General features: G+C 43.3%; 1 long non-coding RNA gene across 2 annotated transcripts in view; it reads left to right on the top strand.

The window, feature by feature from the left end:
• The window catches only part of LOC308563265, a 104,709-nt gene that overhangs the window by 11,086 nt on the left and 72,843 nt on the right, over window positions 1-20,780 (top strand). Inside the window, exon 1 of one of the 2 annotated variants that reach the window (XR_013999766.1) lies at window positions 16,352-16,764. The exons of the other annotated variant lie outside the window; for it this stretch is intronic. This is a non-coding gene — a long non-coding RNA (uncharacterized lncRNA). Of the gene's footprint in view, window positions 1-16,351; window positions 16,765-20,780 lie in introns of those variants that run through there. 2 annotated transcript variants of the gene reach the window in all.

Genomic DNA, 20,780 nt, shown 5'->3' with positions numbered 1-20,780 from the left:
CTACTGCACTATTGTGACAATAGACTACCAAAAGATTCTATGTATGAATTTGGGCAAACTCTTAATTCTCTCTAAGCCTCTGTTTCCTTTGTAAAATGGCGATAAACTTACAGAACTATGTGATTAGTAAATGATGAGGAAGATAAAGAACTTAACAGAGTTTCCTAATAATGGCAGAATTAGAACTGCAATTTGACCCTCTACAGCTGGTCTTCAAGAAGTGTTACGGAGAAAGAAACTTTCTGGTAGAAATAAGTGATTGTGTGAGAGTAACAGAAGAGAGAGACATTTTGTGATTTCTGCTTGGTGTCAGGCACTTTCCTATATCCTATTTTTATAGCGTTATATCTTCCCTGCCAACTTACATGATATGTTTTATTTTTCCCTTTTCATATATGAGGAAACCATGACGCAGAAAAGTTAGCTGACTTTATCAAAATCAAGCAGCTAATAGTGGAAGCCCTGGAATAAGAAAAACTTAGGTCTTTCACTCTAATGATCTTGCTCTTTTCTCCAATAAAATCCAGTTCAAACCTTACTGTTTTTATTAAAATATTGCATTCAGGACTCCCCCTACAGAATGAGAAAACAGATGTCTTAGCCAAATTTTTCAAAGGTTATTTTTCATTTTTCTATATGACTTAATGTTTTTTCTTTCTAGAATCAGTCTCTTCTCTCTCCCTCTCTCCCTGCTGCCTTCAGATCCTCATAGTTAAAATTCAAGCAGAAGGCAAGTGACTCAGCAAGTTGGATGTTAATCTTGGTGGTTTATTTATTCTTAACGGACAAAAAAATTCTCTTAGCAGCATATCAGAAAGGGGGGAATGAAAATTCTCATAGCATATCAAAAAGAGGGGAATGAAAATGTTAAGGTTTTTGTAGGAAAAACATCTTATATACTATTCTATCCTTCCTTCCTTCCTTCCTTCCTTCCTTCCTTCCTTCCTTCCTTCCTTCCACAGGGCAGGAAACAAGGCCCAAGCTTTAGCAGACTTTACATGAACCTCTCTACATATCATTTATGCTCACATGGACAAGATATTTTTTTCTTCCTGCATTTAATGCCTATAGGAAATCAAGCCTAGAATAGACTTTGTCAGATTTGATCCCTTGCCTCTAAATCTTGGTCTGACTAGACATAGCTTTTCTATTTTTAGCCACAGAAACAAAACACTCAAAACCCATTGTTTTCATTTTGAACCACATGACCTGGATTTGGATGATGTATTGGTCAGAATGGGCAAGATTATACAGCAATAATAAACACCCTCACGTTCATAATGGCTTAACCTAACAAAAATTTATTCTTCTACTGGCTACTTGTCCAGTACAGATTAGCAGGGGCTTTCTTCATTATAATCATTAATGAATTTCCACTAATGAATTTCCATGATTGTCAGAGTTGGGAGGAAGGGGGAATCAGTCAAGCACAGGAACTTAAATGCTTCCACTGGAAGGGACATATGGCACTCCTGCTCATATTTAATTGTGCAAATCATGTTATCTGGCCTCTCTTACTTTATGGGATGGGGCTGTAGAGTCCCCAGTGTTCCTGGAGAAGTAGAGCTGGAAGTTTTATAAATAGTTCTAACAACTAGCCCAGATGGCCTCTCTGATGGTCAGGTAGGGTCCTTGCCTCTCCTGGGCCAATGATTAAATAAGATCCCAGCCAATCTGCTTTCATCTTGGGTTGACTAACTTCTTCCCTTGGGGAAAAAAATCAGGCAATATCTGAGAGAAGTGATGTTAGAGGCACTGGAAATAACTGAATAGTTTCAAGACAAATTTAGAAAGTAGAGTCAACAGGTTTTGCTGATGGATCAGATGTGGGAGGTAAGGAAACAGAAGATTTAAATTTCCCACATTTTTGTTTGAAGAACTGGATGGATGGTGGGTGGGCTACTTTTTAAGAGAAAAAGACTAGAGAGGGAAGTTTTAGACTTGGGGGTGAAAATCAACAGTCTAGTGTAGATTTCCTTTTTAAGGTGGCTATGAGACAGACATTCATATGGAGATGTCAGGTTGGTAATTGAATGTATGTCTATATATAAGTCTAAGCTAGTGTATCAGTTAGCTATTACTGTGTAACAAATCACACCAAAAGTCAGCAGCTTAAAATAATAATGACTATTTATATTTCTTCAGGGTGGTGAATTATCTTGGGCCAAGCTGGGAGTCCTGTTTGTTCCCACCTTTCCCAAATGCATTAGTACTCAGCTGTGAGTTGTCTAAGTGGCTTTGCTTCTGGGGGTTGGTTAATTATCAGATGGTATAACAATCTGTGTGGCTTTTTATTCTTTAGTGGGCTGCCTTGAGCTTGCTCATATGATAGAGGGAGGGTTCCAAGAGTAAGCAGAGCCTTAAGCTAACAATTTGTACACCATCACTTCCCCAGCATTCTATTGACCAAGGAAAATTATAAGACCAGCCCAGGTTCAGTGGGTAGAGAAACAGACTCCACCTAATAATGGGAGCTCTTGCAAAGTCACATTGCAGAGGGGTGTGGATACAGAGAAGGAGTCACTTGGACCATCAATGCAATTAATTGACTATAGTACAAGTTATAATTTGAGTCTTCAGCGTATGGATTTATAAGTTGGAACAACTTATAAAATCTCTAGCTCAACTAGAGGGAAAGTGCAGATAAAAAAAGAGTCTTAAGAAACTCCAGCATTTGGCCAATGAAGTTGGGACCAGAAAAATGCCTCAGAAGGTGAAACAGGAAATAGAAGTATGTAGAACATAAATTAATGTTTAATAAAATGAATCTGAATATAGTTCATATTCATTTATTGAGGGTGTCCTCAGTCCAGGGTACTTAGCTAGCTCTGTGGTAGAAAAAACGACGCATAAACTATGGCCTTACTGTAGAAATTATGTAGGATATATAATTTAGTTGGAAGAAAAGCCTCATACTTACATAAAGTTAATAAGGTATGACAACTATACAGGTGTTTCTCAAGAGCCCATCACTGGGAATCCTTCAGTAACATAAAAAAAAAAGTCAACCCTTTGGCTAGCTATGTGGATGTTTTCAGTTTGTGAAAAAAAAAAATTTATCAAATCATATCCTCAGTATTTATGTAATCTTCCATGTGCATGTTATATAGCAAAAAACACACACAAGAAAGTAAAAAACAAAACAAAAACCATCTCAACTCTCTGGGTTGATACCTGATAGTGATTTAATTTGATTAAAACTACTAAATGTCTTTTCTTAAGAACTTACTTTTTATACTAATTTACATACATGTGATATAGTTATGTATATTTCTGGACCAAAAATTAGAAAAAGAGGCTTGAGGCTTGAGAATAAACAAAATAAATTCTTTCTCCTTATAAATAATTTAATCACAATGGATTTTAAAAACTTTTAATAGTTTTGAAAAACAAATGTAATCTTTGTCTTCTATCCCAGCTTAAATGAACCCACGATTTGTAAAAGGACTTTGGTTCTCTGCTACAGCATACACTGTACTTTTAACATGGAACAAAAGAAAATTCAAAGAGAGAAATCGCTTTATGTTATAAATTTATGCTAACAAAAGGCAAGAAGTTTCTTTTGAATGCGACAACTGAAGGAAAAAAATGGAACAGTTAGAAGAAAAGAAGACTTTGCAGGAATTTTAAAAAAGGGCAAATCAGATAGGAGCTTGCTTGCAAAACTGGAATTGGGACAAATTGGCTAGGTCAAAAAAGAGCAAGTAGCTTTTAGAAAATTGGCTATAGCAATAATCATAACGTCTAAAGTTGGTTTGAATGATTTAGGGATGCTGGGGAGGAGGGATGGCAAGAGAGCTCAAATCCTCATGAGACTTGTATCATGCTCTAAGAAAAGTTAAAATAGAAACAGTCCTTACGTGAGTAATGCAACTAAAAAAATATTAACTGTATATTCATGGCCTGTGAGCATGGTCAGTGACTGAACTCTCATAAAGCTGACTAAATTGCAAGACACTTAGAGATGATGCAATACAAGGACCCCTAATTCATATGAGGAAACGGAGGCCCAGACTGATTAAATAATTTGCTGAAGGCTGTCTGAAGAACTGAAGATAAAGATGTATAGAGCTGGTCTGAGTTAATCGTCTCAGTCTAAACAGACAGGCTTGTGTTTTTGTAGGTAAACCATGGAAAAACCAGCCTTGCGGAAGATGTAGTTGATACGGACTTTTTTTTTTTTCTTCCATATCAGGCAAGGCCTGTGACTAGAAGTGGTGGGAATGCCGAATGACGTGATTATGATGGGTGCCAATTTCTATAAGGGTGAGTGCAGCAGTTTAAAAAACTGGCCACAAATTCTTTGACACCTCTTTCATTGAGAGCTTGGGTTCCATGTTGCCTCTCCTAGACCTGGGCTGGCCTGTAACTGTCACCTGAAGCACAGATTGGGGTTTGAGGAATAAGAATAGAAGCCAGGCCACCAGTTCAGAGGCTGTTGCTGCCACACGGGATGATGGCAGCTTGGCCTGTGGTATGATCCAGAAATAGAAAGAAGTAAAGAAATGCTAACGATATTTTGGAGGTAGAATTAACTTGACTTGGTGATAGAATGGATGGGGGAAGTTATGACTTGAGTAATTAAATGTTGCTAATTTCCCCAGAGGGGAAAACCTACCCATAGAACCCAGAAGTTCTATTTCAGCCATGTTCCACTTGGGATGACCACAAGATATGCTAATTTCTACTTGTGTTTGGATATCCAGTGGACATTGGATCTACGAGCCTCGAGCGCATGGGAGTGATCTGAGCTAGATATAGAACTTCTCTTATGATACAAAAGTGAGTTTTTGCAACCTGAATTATTTTCTTTGACACAGCTATGTTGGGCTCTCTCCAAACCCATGAATCCCAGTGTGCTTTTGGACTTCCCAATCACTTCAGATCTGGGCTTCTTCTCGTAAAACCAGGGTCATCTTCCTGCAACTCTGTTTTTGTACCTATGAAGATTTTCTTTAGCTTTCTCCTTTTGTGAAGGAAAGCAAATGCTAATCAGATTTCTAGGCTCTTAGCCACAGCATCAGGAAAAAAAATTAAGTCTATAGCTTATTTAAGCTCCACATCAGACATTTGTAATTTCACAGCAGCCCCGAGGAATTCAAGAGAAGTACTCAGACTTTCCCAGACTGAGAAGCACTCAGACTTTTCTCAGACTTTCCCAAGTCTGAGAAAAAGGTAATGCCTCTCATGAGTTTTGCCTGTAAAATTCTGTAACCCAATGTGGTGGATTGCATCCATTTTCAGTCTATAAAATCCTTAAGAAATGACGGCTCCCACAGAGCTATTAACTAACTCCCTTTGGACTGTAGGGCTGGTGGGTCCCCTGCTCCAACATTCACATTGTCTCTCTCTCCGAATTGCCATTATTTTCCCATTAGGTCACTTCTGTTCCCTCAAACTTGTTAGCATGACCCCATCAAGTCAGAGCTTTGGAAAGATACACCCTTTTAACTCCTTTCCTCAGAAATCATTTCCATCGTTTCTGCAATCCTTGTAATTGGTCCTGTCATAGAAAATAAAAAATGCATAAATGATTAGGAAAGGACGCTGTCCTCCAAGATACGCCCCCACCTACATGTATCAACTGCTTTCTGGATCCTTCCGTTAGGGATTTTACCTGGGAAATGACCTGCGGGTAACATATTGAGGTGGGCTCTGGATAATAGGGCAGGGGGAAGGCAGTTGGTCAGTGTCAACAACTTTGTCCTTCAGAAGACCAGGACAATATTATTGCCAGAGGGAAAGCAGCATCTTTCACAAATGGCTGAGATCATACACTCTGGGGACAGAGCAATCTGAGAATATAAGCCTAGCCTGACTCTTGACTAACTGCCTGACCTTGAGCACAACTGTTTAATGTTTTGGGGAAAGGCTCTTTTCACCCAGACTGTTGCCCTTCTAGCACATCTTTGTCCTTCAGGTCTTAACCCAGGTGCTCCTTGTCTGAGGGGCCTTCTCTGTCCGCCCTCTCATCCAAGGAAACCCTCCTCATATCCTGCCAGTTATTTCCTTATTCGTTCCTCTATTTCCTTCCTCGTACTCATGATGTTACTTGTAATTGTCTTATTTACAAAGTCTGTTTGTGTGCTTTTATATTGTTCAGTTGCTACATTATCTCTACCTCAGAATTGGTGCTCAATTAATTAATAAATGTCTGAGCAAGGCCAAAATTGCCAGCCAGTCTGGTAAGAAAACTCAACCTGATTGACTATCTGCTGAGCACTGTTTGATAGAAATATAATGCAAGCCATTTGAGTAATTTTAAATTTCCAAGTCATCACATTAAAGAAGTAAAAAAAAACCAAACACAGATGAAATTAATTTTATAATGTGTTCTATTTCACCCAATACACCCAACACAACATTTTAACATATAATCAATAAAAAAAATTATGAATGTAAAAATCATTGAGATAATTTGAATTAACTTTTTTTGTAGTAAGTCTATGAAATCTGGTATTTGCTACTTAGCGCACTTAATTCAAACAGTAGATTTCATAGGAAATGCCTGATCTGTATTTCAGTTGCATAAAATTTATAGTTGAAAAAGGAGATTCACATACTCGATTTGTTCCAAACAAGCTTAAACAGTTTCCAATACTTGAATTAAACATTTAAATATAAATTTAGAAAAATTAAAATGAAATAAAATTTAAAATTCTGTTTCTAATTACGGTAGACACATTTCAAGAGCTTAATGGCCACCGGTGGCTGGTGGCTACCATATTGCAGCTCTAGATATCTTGCCAAACTTCTCTCATCATGGTATCTTATGAAAATGTGCCAGGTTACGTTGTTCCAAAAGGAAGAAGAGAAAGGAACTTGTATACATTCAGTGGAAGTGTATGTCTGGTACTTGGGCAAGTCTTTTCCAAATGACATTTTATAATGAGCCTAAGAGGCTGGTTTAATTGTCCCCATTATATACACTGGGAAACAGAAAGCTGAGAGAGAGAACTTGCTGCAAACCTATGATGTCTTTCTCTCTCTCCAGTGGTTTCCAAAAAAGAAAAGAGTAAGCAAAGGGTGCACACCCTCAGTTTTCCATCCTATACTCCCCATCTCATTCTGTGCCTGACCCCAGACACCTGCGAGCGTGCCCAGCTTCTGCTCAGGTGCAGGCTTTCTGCTTCCCTCTCCTTGCAGAGCCTGGGGAAGGCTGGTCACGGGCGAGGCCCGATGTCCAAGGAATAAAACTAACTTCCCTCCTCCCTCCTTGAAGGGCAGTGGAAGGTAACACTCCTTCCTGAAGGTAAGAAGGGCTTCGCCTTGCCTCAGAGTCAACGACTCTCCAGAAAATTAAGATCTTTTCCCACTGTTCTAAGGGCAAGACTCTTCTTTGGGTTGGGATGGCCTCCGGGAGTGTGGAGACAAAGTGGACTGCGATAATTTAAAATCTTCTGCATTCGTCATCTTGGACAACATTCCTTCTGTCCTTCTCTGGAAAAGATAAGTAGTATGTGTAGAACAAGTTTAAGGTGACCAGTCATCATCTGTGTTCATGTACTGTTTCTCAGAAGCGTTCAGGTGGAAAAAAAAGGATTTTGATGACTTTATATGTCTGAGATTACTAGTTGCCCCTCAGTATCCCCTTTTCTTTCTTTCTCAATGATAGAATACCTTCGTTTTAGTTGGCACATGCCCCTCCCCCGAGGAACTAAAAACTACATTTCTCCACTTTTTGGGCAGTTAACCGTGATCAGGTGACTACATCTTGGCCAATGCAGCGTAAGAAGACATGTTGTGTGAGGTGGATGGAGTTTCCTGAAAGAAAAGAGTCTCTACCCCCCTTTACTTCTTTCTCCAGAGTACAGGCTGGAATGCAGAGTTGATGGCTGGCATTTCCATAGCCATGTTGGATCAGGAGGTGGAGGCCATATGATATTGATAATGGAGCAGCAAGATAAAAGGAGCTTGGGTACTTGGTATTGTGGAGTGGCAAACCTGTCCTGGGCTATCTAAATCTAGATTCTCTTTATGAGAAGGGATATAAATGTATATCTTTCTTGAGTCACTTTTATTTTGCATTTTTTATCACATGCATCTCCACCCAAATTAAATCCTATGTGAAACAAATACACTTGGAAAGTAGAAGACATTTATGGAGGTGAGATTTCTGCAATTTAAAAGGCCCAATTAATAAGACTAAGCATGGACTAAAAATTAAGTAGGAGGTATGAGGCCCCACTCTACCTGCTCATTGTCAAAATGTATCTAACTTCTAGGTCCATCACCCATATTTATTCAGGATGTAATATATATCCATTAGGTCCTCAGAGTCAGTATCGGACCAAAGGATCACCATAGCATTTTCCAGATTTTTAAAAATTTTATCATCTTTTTTCCTACTTGATTTTTTTCTTCCCTTTGTCTCACTCTCACCTACCATTTTGGTTTCATTTCTACATTATATTTTCCAATGTTATTCTTCACAGAGATATAGAATGGGACTATTGACCAGGGGTAGCATTTTTCTGGTTAGGAAAGGATGGGACAAGAGTTGAACAGAAAGAGGAAACGGCTGGCTTTCTGGACTGTCAGATAATGATGCCTAGAATGTTGGCCTCATTATGGCAGCCTGTTTAGTAATGCACAAAGGACACATGCAAAAAGTGTGTATGCAGGAGAAAGAGTGAAGAAGTGCCCAAATTATCTCTGGGGTGTGGGGTAGAAGATACACTATAATTTTTTCATCTTATATACTCTTGAATTGTTTGCTGTTTTTTCCCCTTAGAATGAACCTATCTTTATTCTACAATTTGAGAAATGGAAATAACAACATGTCCACAGTTAAGAGGTGGTAATGATTATAAGGTCTCAGAAACCAAGAAATGCTAAACTTTGCCTCTGTCCAAAAGCATGCACAGGCCAAACCCACACCCTTGAAAACCTTAGCTCCCACTGGATCTGTTCTTGTGCTTTTTAGGAGCTTCTCTTCTGCTTAGTCAATATGAGGGAGTTGTGGCTAGGCAACCGGTAGGAGGAGTTCTGGGCCAGGCTGGGGCCACCTGCAGACTAGATCCCCATAGACTTATACCAACATACCTATTCCAGGTACTGATCCATGAAGTCACTTTCACTTTGTTATCACACTGCTTTCTGAGCTTCCTGAGACACCCAGTTCCTCTTAACGACAGGTATTTTGCTGTTGTCCCTTCTAAGAACCCATTTCTCTGTATGGCTTCGTGGTTATTGGCTTGTTATTGAAGACTGATTGTATTAACAGACACAGATTTCCATGCCTCCTTTTATCCACAGCTTTGGTGAGTGACCTTCCACTTTGGTCCTGGGCCTCATCAAGAATGTGTTTGATTAATGAGACAGTAGCCATCTTATTGAAAGAAGATGCTTGAAAAAGTGTGCTCACATTTTGCTTTTTCTTTGGACCTTTTCACCATGAAGAGAACTTGCCTGAGCTAGCCTGCTGGAGGGATGTGAGATATATATGGAGCAGAGAGCCAAGTCATTCCAGCTGAGGCCACCCTAGATCAGCCAGCTGACAGCCAACCTGGCAGCTCATAGTGGATGCCTGAGTAAACCCTGCCAAGATCATTCAAGGCTGGTCCAGAGTTGCAGAACTTCCTAGTGGAACAAGAGGCTGATGAAAAATAACAAATGGTTGTTGTTTTATGCCACTAAGTTTTGGGGTGGCTTGTTGCATAGCAATAACTAATTGATTCAGTTGCACACTTCCTTTCCCACCTCTCCCTTTCTACCTCCTTACTACAACCAGCTCTGCAATTTACCATTTATTTAACTATATCAGTTAGTTTTCTCTGTGTAACAAACCACCCCCCCCCTTTTCTTTTGCTTAAAGCACAACCATTTATTCATGATTACTCATGAATCTATGGGTGAGCTATGGGTTCTGCTCATTTGAATTGAGCTCATCTGATCTTGGTGGGTCTTGCTCATACATTTGTCATCAGCTAGGGCTTTGGCTGGTGCAAGATGATTTATCAGGATGACATCAGGATGGGGAGTCTTTTTTCACATGGTCACCCATCATCCAGCAGGCTAGTCTCAGCTTACTCACATGATGGTCACAGAGTTCCAGAAGTATGCAAGAGTGGCAAATCCTACTGTGAATGCACTTTTTAAACCTCTGGTTATATCACACTTGCTCTATCCCACTGGCCAAAGCAAAACATGGCCAAGCCCAGAGTCAGTGTGGAACGGCACTACCAAAAGATGTAGATACAGAGGGACATGAAAGTCAGGGCCACTAGTGCAATGGATCCACTACTGTGACATCACACAAATCATTTGGTTTCTCTGAGTCTTAGCTTCTTCCTCCAAAAAATGGAGATAGTAATAATAATAGGTTGAATGTGTCCCCCCCTAAGTGATATGTAAAAGCCCAAACCCCTGGTACCTGTGAATGGGTTCTTATTTAGAAATAAGATCTTTGCAGATATAATCAAGTTAAGATGAGGTCATTAGGGTGCACCCTAATCCAGTATGACTGGTGCCTTTTTAAGAAGAGACAAACCCCATGTGAAGACAGAGACACACAGGGAGAATGCCATGTAATGACGGGGGCAGATATTGGCATGATTCAGCTGCAAGCCCATGAATGCTGAGGACTGACAGCCACATCTAGGAGCTAGGAAGAGTTCTACCCAGAGTCTCAGAGAGAACATTGTCCTGCCAACACCTGGATTTTAGACTTCTAGCCTCCACAACTGTGAGACAATACATTTCTGTTGTTTTAGGCCACCTCAGTTGTAGTACTCTGTTACAGTAGCCCTAGGAAACTAATATAGAGCCCAAGTCCTCTGGAAAAGCTTCTATCAAGGATCAGTGAGAACAGTGACTGCTGATGGATGGACTCTAGCCTTATCAATTGGTTATTAACGCCAATCCCATTTCATATCGGAGGAAGCTCTTCAAGCAGGGATGAAGTCGTACAGCTGTTACAGCATCAGAGCTACCTCAGACCCCTGGTTTCATAGGCCCTGGGGTTTCCAGCATCATTTGTGTTGCTATAAACCTCCTCCTGGTTTGTGGTCTGCTCCCCAGGCTCCTGTAGACACTCGTCCCCATGGATCCCTGAGCATGGAATGGGGCACACTGGAAGGGCCTGGGATGTTTCCCTTTGCTGAAGGAGAAACCCTGAGCTCTGATTGCTGGCCTTGCTCCCAAGTAGCTCTAGCTCCGGGAACACTCCAGGTAGACAGAGGCTAAATTTAATCTCCCTTACCTTGTGATTTCTATACTGTGTGTCCTTCATTCAGACTCTTATTATGCAGGGAACTTAGCCTGGGCATTGCTAGAGGCAGTAGTAGCTGTTATTGCAGCCAAACAGCTAGAGAAAATGCCCCCTCTCCTGTAGGAAGTCTCCTGTCTCCCCAGGCATTTTATGGGGCTAAGAACATGAAAGTGCTCCCAGAATGGACCACCAGATTTCTCCCGGAACGCTCCCTGTTGCCTCCCAGTTCCATAACACTGCTCACTCTGTTCTCTTTTGCTAAGGAGGGCTTTCCTACCTTCTCTACCAGTGGTAGTGGTTCTTAAACTTTGATAACTTTAAAGGAAGTGAAGGACAAGTGGTCAGATATACATGTATTCGTTCTTTTTAGTAGATATAAAAAACCTTTTGAAATGTGGCTTTAGGGGACACTGTTGTTGAACAGCAAGCATCCATAATAGCCTCCCTCCTCATTGGTAGAATGAAGGTTTTGCTTGGTGTCCATCTTTACCTCACCCTGTCTGTCTGACTAGAGACTGAACCCCCTCCAGTTACAGGGGTGGGGCTTAGTTGAAGCCTATGATGATACTGTAATCTCAACCTCCTTGATGGCAATCAGTTCAGAAGCCCAGGCTTTAACTGGTCAGCATATGACGTTCCTCTGTCCACTCATTTGTTTTGAGTTGGTCCAATGAGGCTGAAGGGAAAATCTTTTAAAACAAGGTTACAGAGAAGTTTTTTCTCTCTCTCTCCCACTGATGGTGAAGAAAGCGGGCTCCCAGTAGTATTTACAGCCAACTTCTGACCAAGCAGGAAACCAGCTTTGACATTAGACCAACAATGTGGCTCTCAGAGTGAAGAGAGAGAAAGAACTCATGTCCCAGCTGATATTGCTGAGGTCTTCAACCAACCAACTGTAATACAAAACTTCCCATTTTGTGATATAATAATGTTATTTCTTGTTTAATCAGTTAGAGTCAGGCTTTCTGTTATTAAGAGCTAAAAAGCATCTGAGATTATACAATGGGAGAAATAACTGGATTGTTTTGGAGGAATGCCAGAACGGGAACATTTTTCTCACTTTTAAGAGCAGATCTTAGGAAAATTTCAAGATTATTATAAGAGTCCTATGCCAACAAAGGGAGGTGAAGGCAGAATAGAAATGGGCACGTGGCATAATATAATCAGCAAGAAAGCTTATGCCAATTGCTTTAGTCTGAGAACGCTTTATAAGGAATTCAGAATTTCCTGCATGACCCAGAAGGGAGGGGCCACAGGGGCATGTAAGATAGTTGAGGAAACTGGGTTGTGACACCATCAGGGGACTCTTGCAGCAAAGGGTGTGTTGGTTTTGTAGTAGAGGGCAGCAGGGTGGGCCACTGAGGTTAAGGTTGAATGGAAATCATTGCCGTGTCCCAGAGGAGGAGTATAACCACCAAGAGCCAAAGAGAAGGACATTTCAGTAGGGGAAGACCGTGCATTATATAGGACCTACCAGCATTGATTAGAGTTTTACCAGGCAAAGTGAGGTATACCTGGACTTGGGTTCATTGGGAATCAGCAGAGAGCCAAATGTAGGTAAGAATGTAAACTTTTTACCTATACCCATTACGTATTAGAAGGGATGACCAGGTTGTGAGACCCATTGAGAAAGGAGAGATATGATCTTGATCAGGCAGCTGGAATTGGAAGTGATTAATCATTTACCTGAATGAGACTGTGTTAAACTCATTATGGTATATTGTAACATTCACCCTAATTCTTTGCCCAAGCTGTATTCATGTCCTTTGTCATATGACCTCATAACTCCTCTAACAAGGTAGAGTCTGGGGTAGACTGTATTTCCTCACTCCTGGGTCTGGAGCCTGCCACGTGACTTGCTGTAGTGAACAGAATGAAAATGAAGAAACATGTCTTTATTCTAAGCCTAGGTCTCAAAGGCCCGTGTGTTTCCATTTCCTTGCACTTCCATGTCTGTCATCAACATGAAAACATTCTGGGGCTTAAGAGTTGCATGGAGGAGAGCTGAGTCACCCTACTCATGCCAGCTGAAGTCACCTTAGATCAGTTGACAGCCAGACATCCCCAGATGTATTAGTTTTTTATTGCCACTACAATGAATTACCACAATTTTAGTGACTTAAAACAATGCACATTTATTATTATAGATCTGGAGGCCACAAGTCTAAAAGGGGTCCACAGAGCTGCATTCCTTCTGGGTACTCTAGACCTCTCCCAGCTTTTAGAGGCTGCCTATATTCTTTGATTTATGGGCCCTTTCTCTACCTTCAAAGCCAGCAACATAGCATCTTCTCTCCTGTATGACCTTCTGCCAACCTTTTATGAGAACTCACCCAGATAATAAAAAATAATCTCTTCATCTCAAATCTTTAAATGAGTCACATTTGCAAAGTTCCTTTTGTTGTGTAAGGTAATATACTCACAGGTTCCAGGGATCAAGACATGGACATTTTTTGGTACCATTATTCTGTTTACGGATACATGGTATGACCAAGCTAGGCCAAGATCGGTAGTTACAGCTGTGAGAGAAAGAAATGCTCACTGCTGTGTGACTGGGGTTTTGAGATCGTTTGTTACGTGGCATTCTTGTATGAATTGATAACTGAAACAGCAGCAGAGATTGAGCTACCTTTAATTGGCAAGTTTAAAATTATACCCTCCCGTTGTTAAAATGAAAACTACAGTATAAGATGAAAACAAAAGAGCAAAAAAAGTTACTTTCCTTTTCTTTTTTCTTTCTTTCCTTCTTCCTGTTTTTTTTCATTCTATTCTTTTTCATTGTGAGGGGGAAAAAAGAAGAAATGTAGAACAAAAACAGAAAAAAAATAAAACACCTCTAATCACATACTTCTGAGATAATCGCTATCAATATGTTTGTGCATATCTCTCCAAAATTTTCAAATGCTCAATCCTAGGAATTTCAATTCTGGGACTTTCAATTGAAGATTGACCTGAACTAAGAAATGTCTCCTTCCACCTTAAACACCTAGAAATGCCAAAACAAACATATTGGATGATAGTAAGTGAGAGAAAGAAGGTCAGGGTTAGTGCATTCTAAAATCTTGTACTGGTTGGAAGAAGAGAGATGCAGAATAACCTCAGATTTCTCTAGATCCGACAAATTCAGAGACAGGAAAAGAAACAAAGAAAAATCTCCCAAATGGAATGCAAAAAGGAAGGTGGCAGAGAGAAATCCAAGCATATCAGTAATTACAGTAATACAAACAGATTATATAAATGGTAGAGATCATCAAATTGGTTTTAAAAAAAATCCATCTATTTGCTACTCTCCAGAGAGGCACTGAAAGTAACAAGACTCTCCTTATTTAGTTATGACCGAGTTACTCTTGACGTTCACTGAAGGAAATAATGAAGTAGGACATGCCTGTCTTTTGTTTCTGTACCTCCGCTTCTTTGAGAACCACCATCCTTGGGGGCGAACAGCATCCTTTTGCTCTCTTTCGATGCATTCATCATGAAGACCTAAGCTCACTTGTTTGGTGACCCCTCAGATCAGAACTCTGTTCTCTATATGTCAAGGTAACATCTAGTTATGTAACAGATCAGTCCTACTATGATGCAGTTCCTCATAGAAAACTCAGCTCAGATTGGCTTGAGAGAAAAGGGGAAATGTGTTTCTGTTACTGAACGGTATCTGGCTTCATGCATGGTTTTAATTAGATTTCAAGACCCTTTCATTCCATCAGTAAGTAACCTCTCCTTTCCTCTGTGTTGCCCTAATTTACAGGAAGGCTCTCTTCATGTGGGATATGGGATACTTTCCTGTCTCTGCATTAGGGATATTAATAGTGAATTAAGCCTTAACCCTGGGGAATGCCTTGAAGTGCTATGGGTCATGCCAAAGGACTGATCTCCCAGGCAGAAGACTCTGGAGAAAGCTAGGAGTCGGTGTGGGGCAGGGGGTGTGGAAGCGGATTGGGGTAGGCAGAAAAGAAGCTCTAACTGTCCCCTATTCTAAGTATATTAGCTACCACCGTCTGTGTACACAAGCTGCCAGCCCTGATGACAACTTTTAAAATTAAATTTTGAGAAACTGTTTGCTCCAGAAAGCCAAAAAATCCACTATGACACCCCCAGTTACAGAATGAAAGGTACAAGGTCAACTACCCTGGTAGATACCCCCCTCCCCAAGGTCAACTGTAGAGAGCCTTGGGGGTCCCTGGCATCATTCAGCCCACAGCTGACTCCCCTGCACCCATCAGAGGGGGAAGGACAGCCATTTGCTTCTTTGCTACTGCAGTGTTTTCTCCCAGCTGGTTGTAGGAGGCAGATTCCCCTCATCTTTCTAGTGAGGAAAGTTCTGGCCAATCACAAGAAGCCAACTTGAGACTGCAAATGTGGGCATGAGATGGCAAAATCTGTTTTTGGAGCTGCAAGAGACACCCCTCTGGGTGCACAGAGCTGCCCCAGAAAGCTCCTTTTCAGGCAGGCGCTGGCAGCTGCTCACAGCCCAGGGGTGGGTGGGGTGTCGGGCTGCTGGCTGCCTGGCTCTCTGCACCCAAAATTCTACATTTTCCTTTGCCAGGGTCCAGGCTCTGAGCAAACACAATGTGGGGCTTCTCCCAGAACTGCCATTTTGGAGAAACCAGGAGGGGAGAATGGCCTGGGAAAGGCAGGGGGCTGCAGGAGGCAAGGTAACGGGTTGGAAATCCAGTCCCCAGCACATCGATTCCTGTCCCGTCTTCCTTGGGCATGTGACAGGGCCTAGGGAACCTGTTTCCTCATCTGTAAAACGGGGTCCTGGATGCTGTCTGAAGTCCTCTGCAAACTCCGAGGTTCTGATAAGGAAGGGTGGGCGGCCAGCCTGCCCACGGGGGGAGCGGTCTGCTCAGGCCTCTCCGCCTTCCTCCGGGGGTCCCCTGGACGCGGCTCCCCTGGGCACTTGCTCAGCCCAGCTCGTTCTGGCTTTCCTGCTTGGTTGGCTCGTGCTATTGATGTTTTGAGAACAAATATGACCCCCCTCATTTTTAAGAGCAAGAGACACCCCTCTTCCCCTTGCCGCCCCCTCCCCCCCAATCGTTGTCCTTCTAGGAGCACACACTGGAGAGGATGCCCGGAGTGCGTGAGGGGCAGCTGAGCCAAGGCCCCTGTCCTTCCCGGGCTCTAGGTCTGCTAGTTGCCCAGAGACAGTCTGCACTCCGCAGAGGCGGAGGCTGAGTCCTGCCCCGGCTCCCCGCCCCGGGCCTCCCCCTGCCTCCCACTGCTATTTACTGATCCCCCAAGTCGTGATGACGCGCCAGGCAGTGTGCCAAGCGCCCGGGCCCCGAATTCATCAAGGGTTGGATTAGGAAGCTCTGCTCTGAAGGAGTCTCCCGGGGGCAGATGTGGAAATCAACGCGCGGTGACAACGCGGCGCCCCGAGGGCTCCCGTGGAAACGAGCGCGGGCTGTTTGGAAAGCGCGCAGGAGGACCCCGGCCCAGGGGTGCCTCGCGGGCGCCCCCATCCCCCCTCCGCAGATTGCGGAGGGGGAGGTGCGGGGGAGGCACCGCCACAGAGGGCGCCGCGTGCCCGCAGCGCCCCCGGAGCCGCAGTGAGTCAGGATCCCCGCCTCCCCCCTGCGCCGCCAGCCCTCCCGCCCCGCCTCCCCGCCCGCGCCTCCCGCTGGACGCGCCCGCGCGGCTCGCCCCCGAGGCCTCGCCTCTTGCTTTTGGGGGGATCGGCCTCCCTGACCCCCACCCCCCAGACCACCCCCACCCCCCGTCCCTGCGCTGAGCGCTGGAGGGGGGGCGCGGGGCGCGCGGGGCCCTCCCTGCGGAAGGCGGCGATCGCGGGGCGCGCTGTTCCTGCGCTTGGGGACCTTGCGCAGGACTAGGGGAGAAGCACAAACAGCGAGCCGTGACTCAGGGTTCTCCTAGCGGCGCAGACGCGGCCCTGCAGGGGCTCGCCCTGAGGGAGAGCTGGGAGGCCAGGAGCCGTGGGAGCCTCCACGTCTCACGCGCAGGGGCCCTGCCCCAACCCTTAGCTTGAAATTCTGCAGGAGAGTAGAAATGAAGTTATAACGTATAGCTCTAAAAACACCCAGCTGATGTATTCGGATGAATTCACACCAAGCAAGTGTGACCCAGAAAAGGGAAATAAGATCCCAAAGCCTCGAGCACCCAAAGAATAGTCACTCTGTTGGGCAAAGGCCAAGTGCCTGCCGTAACCCCTCTGGCCTTTCCAGGCGACCTTTGGGGAGGAAAGGCTGGCGCCTGATGGAAATGAAAAGCTACACCCGAAGGCTCCGTCTTGGGAAAGCCACCCCGGGCCAGGGGCTGCTGATGGGGTCACGGGGGTCCCAGGAGCTCCTGCTGCGGATGGAATCTGTTCTTCCCAAACAGGATGGAGCTGCCTCGGGCCTCTGGAAGGGAAGAGCTACCTCGGGCCTAGACGAGGGTTGTCCCAGGTGGGCGTGATTTGTTCAGCAAAGCATAGGACTTGGGATCTCAGCTGATAAAAGGGCAGTGGGAAGCCCTCTTGGTTTCTCTTGTCCACACCAGTTTGCTTCCAGATGGGGAAAGGCGTCCTTCCTTCAGGTCGAAGCCGAAGTCATGCTCCCGGAACCTAAGTCAGATCATGCTGTTTCCTGCTCAGGCCCCTCCAAGGTCTCCCCATCCCAAGTCATAACCAAGCCTGAAATACCTTCCGCGTGGGTCCCCTTATTTCTCACTTGCTCCCCTTCCACTCTCTCCCCTCTCTCCCTTCTCTCTGTTCCTTGAGCACACAGGCACACCCTAGCTCAGGATCTTTCCACACGCTGTCCCAGGCACCCGGAACTCTCTTCCCCCAGATACTCATTTCACTTTACTTTTCTCAAAAGACCATCCAATCCAAAATAACGCCTTGTTCATAGCACCTCTCCTCAATATCTCCGTAAACTTCTGTACTGTTTCAAGTCCTCATTGTATGTCCATCTATCTGTTTATCATATATCTTCCCTAAAACGTGAGTTCCCTGAGGACAAGAACCTTGACCGTGTGGGCTCTTCTCTTCCCAATGCCTGGCACATTCTAGGTGCTCAGTAAATATATCTGGAAAGAGCGAGGTCAGGATAGGCCATGGAATTTGCCCAACTTCACACAGTTAGAGGAACAGCCAGGAGCCGAACCCCCATTACCTTATCCTTACCTTATCCTGAGAAGTTTCCTAGTATCTCATGCTCAAGCTAGTTATTTGGAAATCGTCTCAGAATGAAATTAGATTGGACAATGGTCACTGAGAAAGCCGGGCACCTTCTCAAGATGCAGTTTTGAGGGCCCTCCAAAAGCCTAAATGCTCCATTATTCACATTCTGGAATGCAGATATTTATGAAAGTAGTAAGTTCCAGCAGATGTTGAGAGTTAGTGCATGATGCGATGCCAATCTTTGGTCTTTCCTGACATTTCTTCTTTAGTCACCTTTGAAAGCTTGGCTGGAGGCCGAGATTTATAGAGCTCAGGGCCTTTGTACTGAAGCCCATCCTCTCCATTAAGGCTGGAGATAGTTTTGGAAGAGTCAATCCTGCCAACTGAACCCAGAATCATAAGATCTATATTGAGGTGTTGAAATGTGGCTATCAGTCAGGTGGGCAAAAATAGGCATGCTAAGTGGTTCAGTCTTCATGTGGCCATTTGTGTGTGTGTGTCATAACAACTAGCTCCTTTTCTTAACAGCTATTTATTTCCTCCTCTAAGTTTGAATGTTATAAAGGATGTCCGAGAATTTCAGTAGTGCTAGTACTTTTTAAAATAGCATGATGAAAGGAAATACTTCCCAGAGCTGGAGGCAGGAGAACTGCGTTTGCTCTCCAAACCAGCTCTGTGACCCTTTTTGTATTCCAGGTCCTCATTTGAACAGGTAGTACTCGCCTCTCTACCCGAAGCACTGTGGTAGGGTCAAATGAGGTAGCATGAAATCAAGTGCTTTGTAGGTGGTGTAGCACTGGGTACTTGAGCACCAAACACGATGCTCTTCGAAAGAATATTGTGAGGACAATCGAGAATGAAAGTCCATGTTTTGGAGGTTCCAGCCTGGATGGGGGCTCTGTTCAAAACATGGTGCACTGGGACACATTAAGAAAGGTCTATGAGCTAAAATGGACAATTAACAGGTATCAAGAGTCAAGTCTGAAGTGACCCAGGGACTCAGGGAACATGATGAGTGAATAGACTGTGATGGCTGAATTGTAGAGCTGGAACCAGTGAGAGTCTGGGATGACCAGACAAATGGATGGCATTTGCTCAAACTGAGACGAAACAGTGGGAGGGTGGGAGGAAGGGCAGGGCTGGGCTACTTCCTATCTTTCTCCCTGCAGCTGGCCCTTCACAATCATTGGTTCTGCATCCTTGGGTTTAACCAACCTCAGATCAAAAGCATTCCCCAAAATGTTACATTCTTGCTGATGTGTAGACTGTGTATAAGTAGTTAGGCCTAGGATGGTTGTGTCTGTACCGAACATGTATAGGCATTTTCTTCTTGTCATTATTTCCTAAACAATACAATATAACAATGCTTTACACAGCATTTACATTGGTGTAATACATTAGGTATTATAAGTAATCTAGAGATGGCTGGAAGTACACAGGAGGCTGTGCATAGGTTATATATAAATAGTACTTCATTTTATATAAGGACTTGAGCATGCTTGGATTTTGGTACCCACGGAAGACCCTGGAACCAGTCCCCAGCAGATACTGAGGAAGGACTGTGTTGTTGAATGCTGACCAGGTGTTAGGCCCAGTCTTGTCATCATGTCCAGGAAACTCTCCCCAGGTAACTGATGAATAGCCAAGTCCTTCTTTTTGTAAGTGGGCTGGTATTGGAGCATGAATTATTACCCTCACTTTATAGATGAGGAACTGCTCCGACACCCAGCTTGGAGTGGCTGAATAAAGAACTGGGGGATTTGAACCTCCTAAACACCTAGAAAAGCATGTAATTTTATATAGATGGAAACCTATTGTAGGTTTCTAGGGAGGCAGAAGAATTGGGTTTTCTAAGGCTTTGGAGACTAGGATACATCCTACAAAGCTGAAATGGCAGAATCAGACCAAATAAAATATCTACTCTTTTTTTTTTTTAAATCTCTTGGTATTTTTATTTTTTTTAATTTAAACTTTTATTTTCAATTACATTTTACTTTCATAAAATATCTACTCTTACCCTTTTATTATCAATAACCTATTCTATGTTTTCTGCCAGTTGCTTGCCTCTGTGTTGTCTGTTTTCATCAATAAGCCACTAGGGGATGGGCAGTCTGTCTTCCTAGTACCCCAAGCACCAAGTCACTATGCAAAGAAGTATATAGAAAACATCGTCTAATGACAATGTGCTTTCTGTAACATACTATAAAAGCCTTCAAATGCCTAAACTTTTCAATCATTCATTGAATATTTATCTGGCACTTACGGTATTCTCCTTTGTGGATGTACCTTCACCTATCTTATTTTTACCATCTGGGTCTCTATTAATAGCTCTTCATAACTCTGATGACACAAATCCTGATGTTGAAACCCCTGATAAGAGGTGCCTGGAAAGAAGCAGAGTAATGACAACAGAGGCAGATGGGATTTGTATCGAATGAGAAG

This window comes from Miniopterus schreibersii, assembly GCF_964146895.1.
Source record: "Miniopterus schreibersii genome assembly, chromosome: 10".
Lineage (NCBI taxonomy): Eukaryota > Metazoa > Chordata > Mammalia > Chiroptera > Miniopteridae > Miniopterus > Miniopterus schreibersii.
This window is presented reverse-complemented; position numbering and strand designations above follow the sequence as displayed.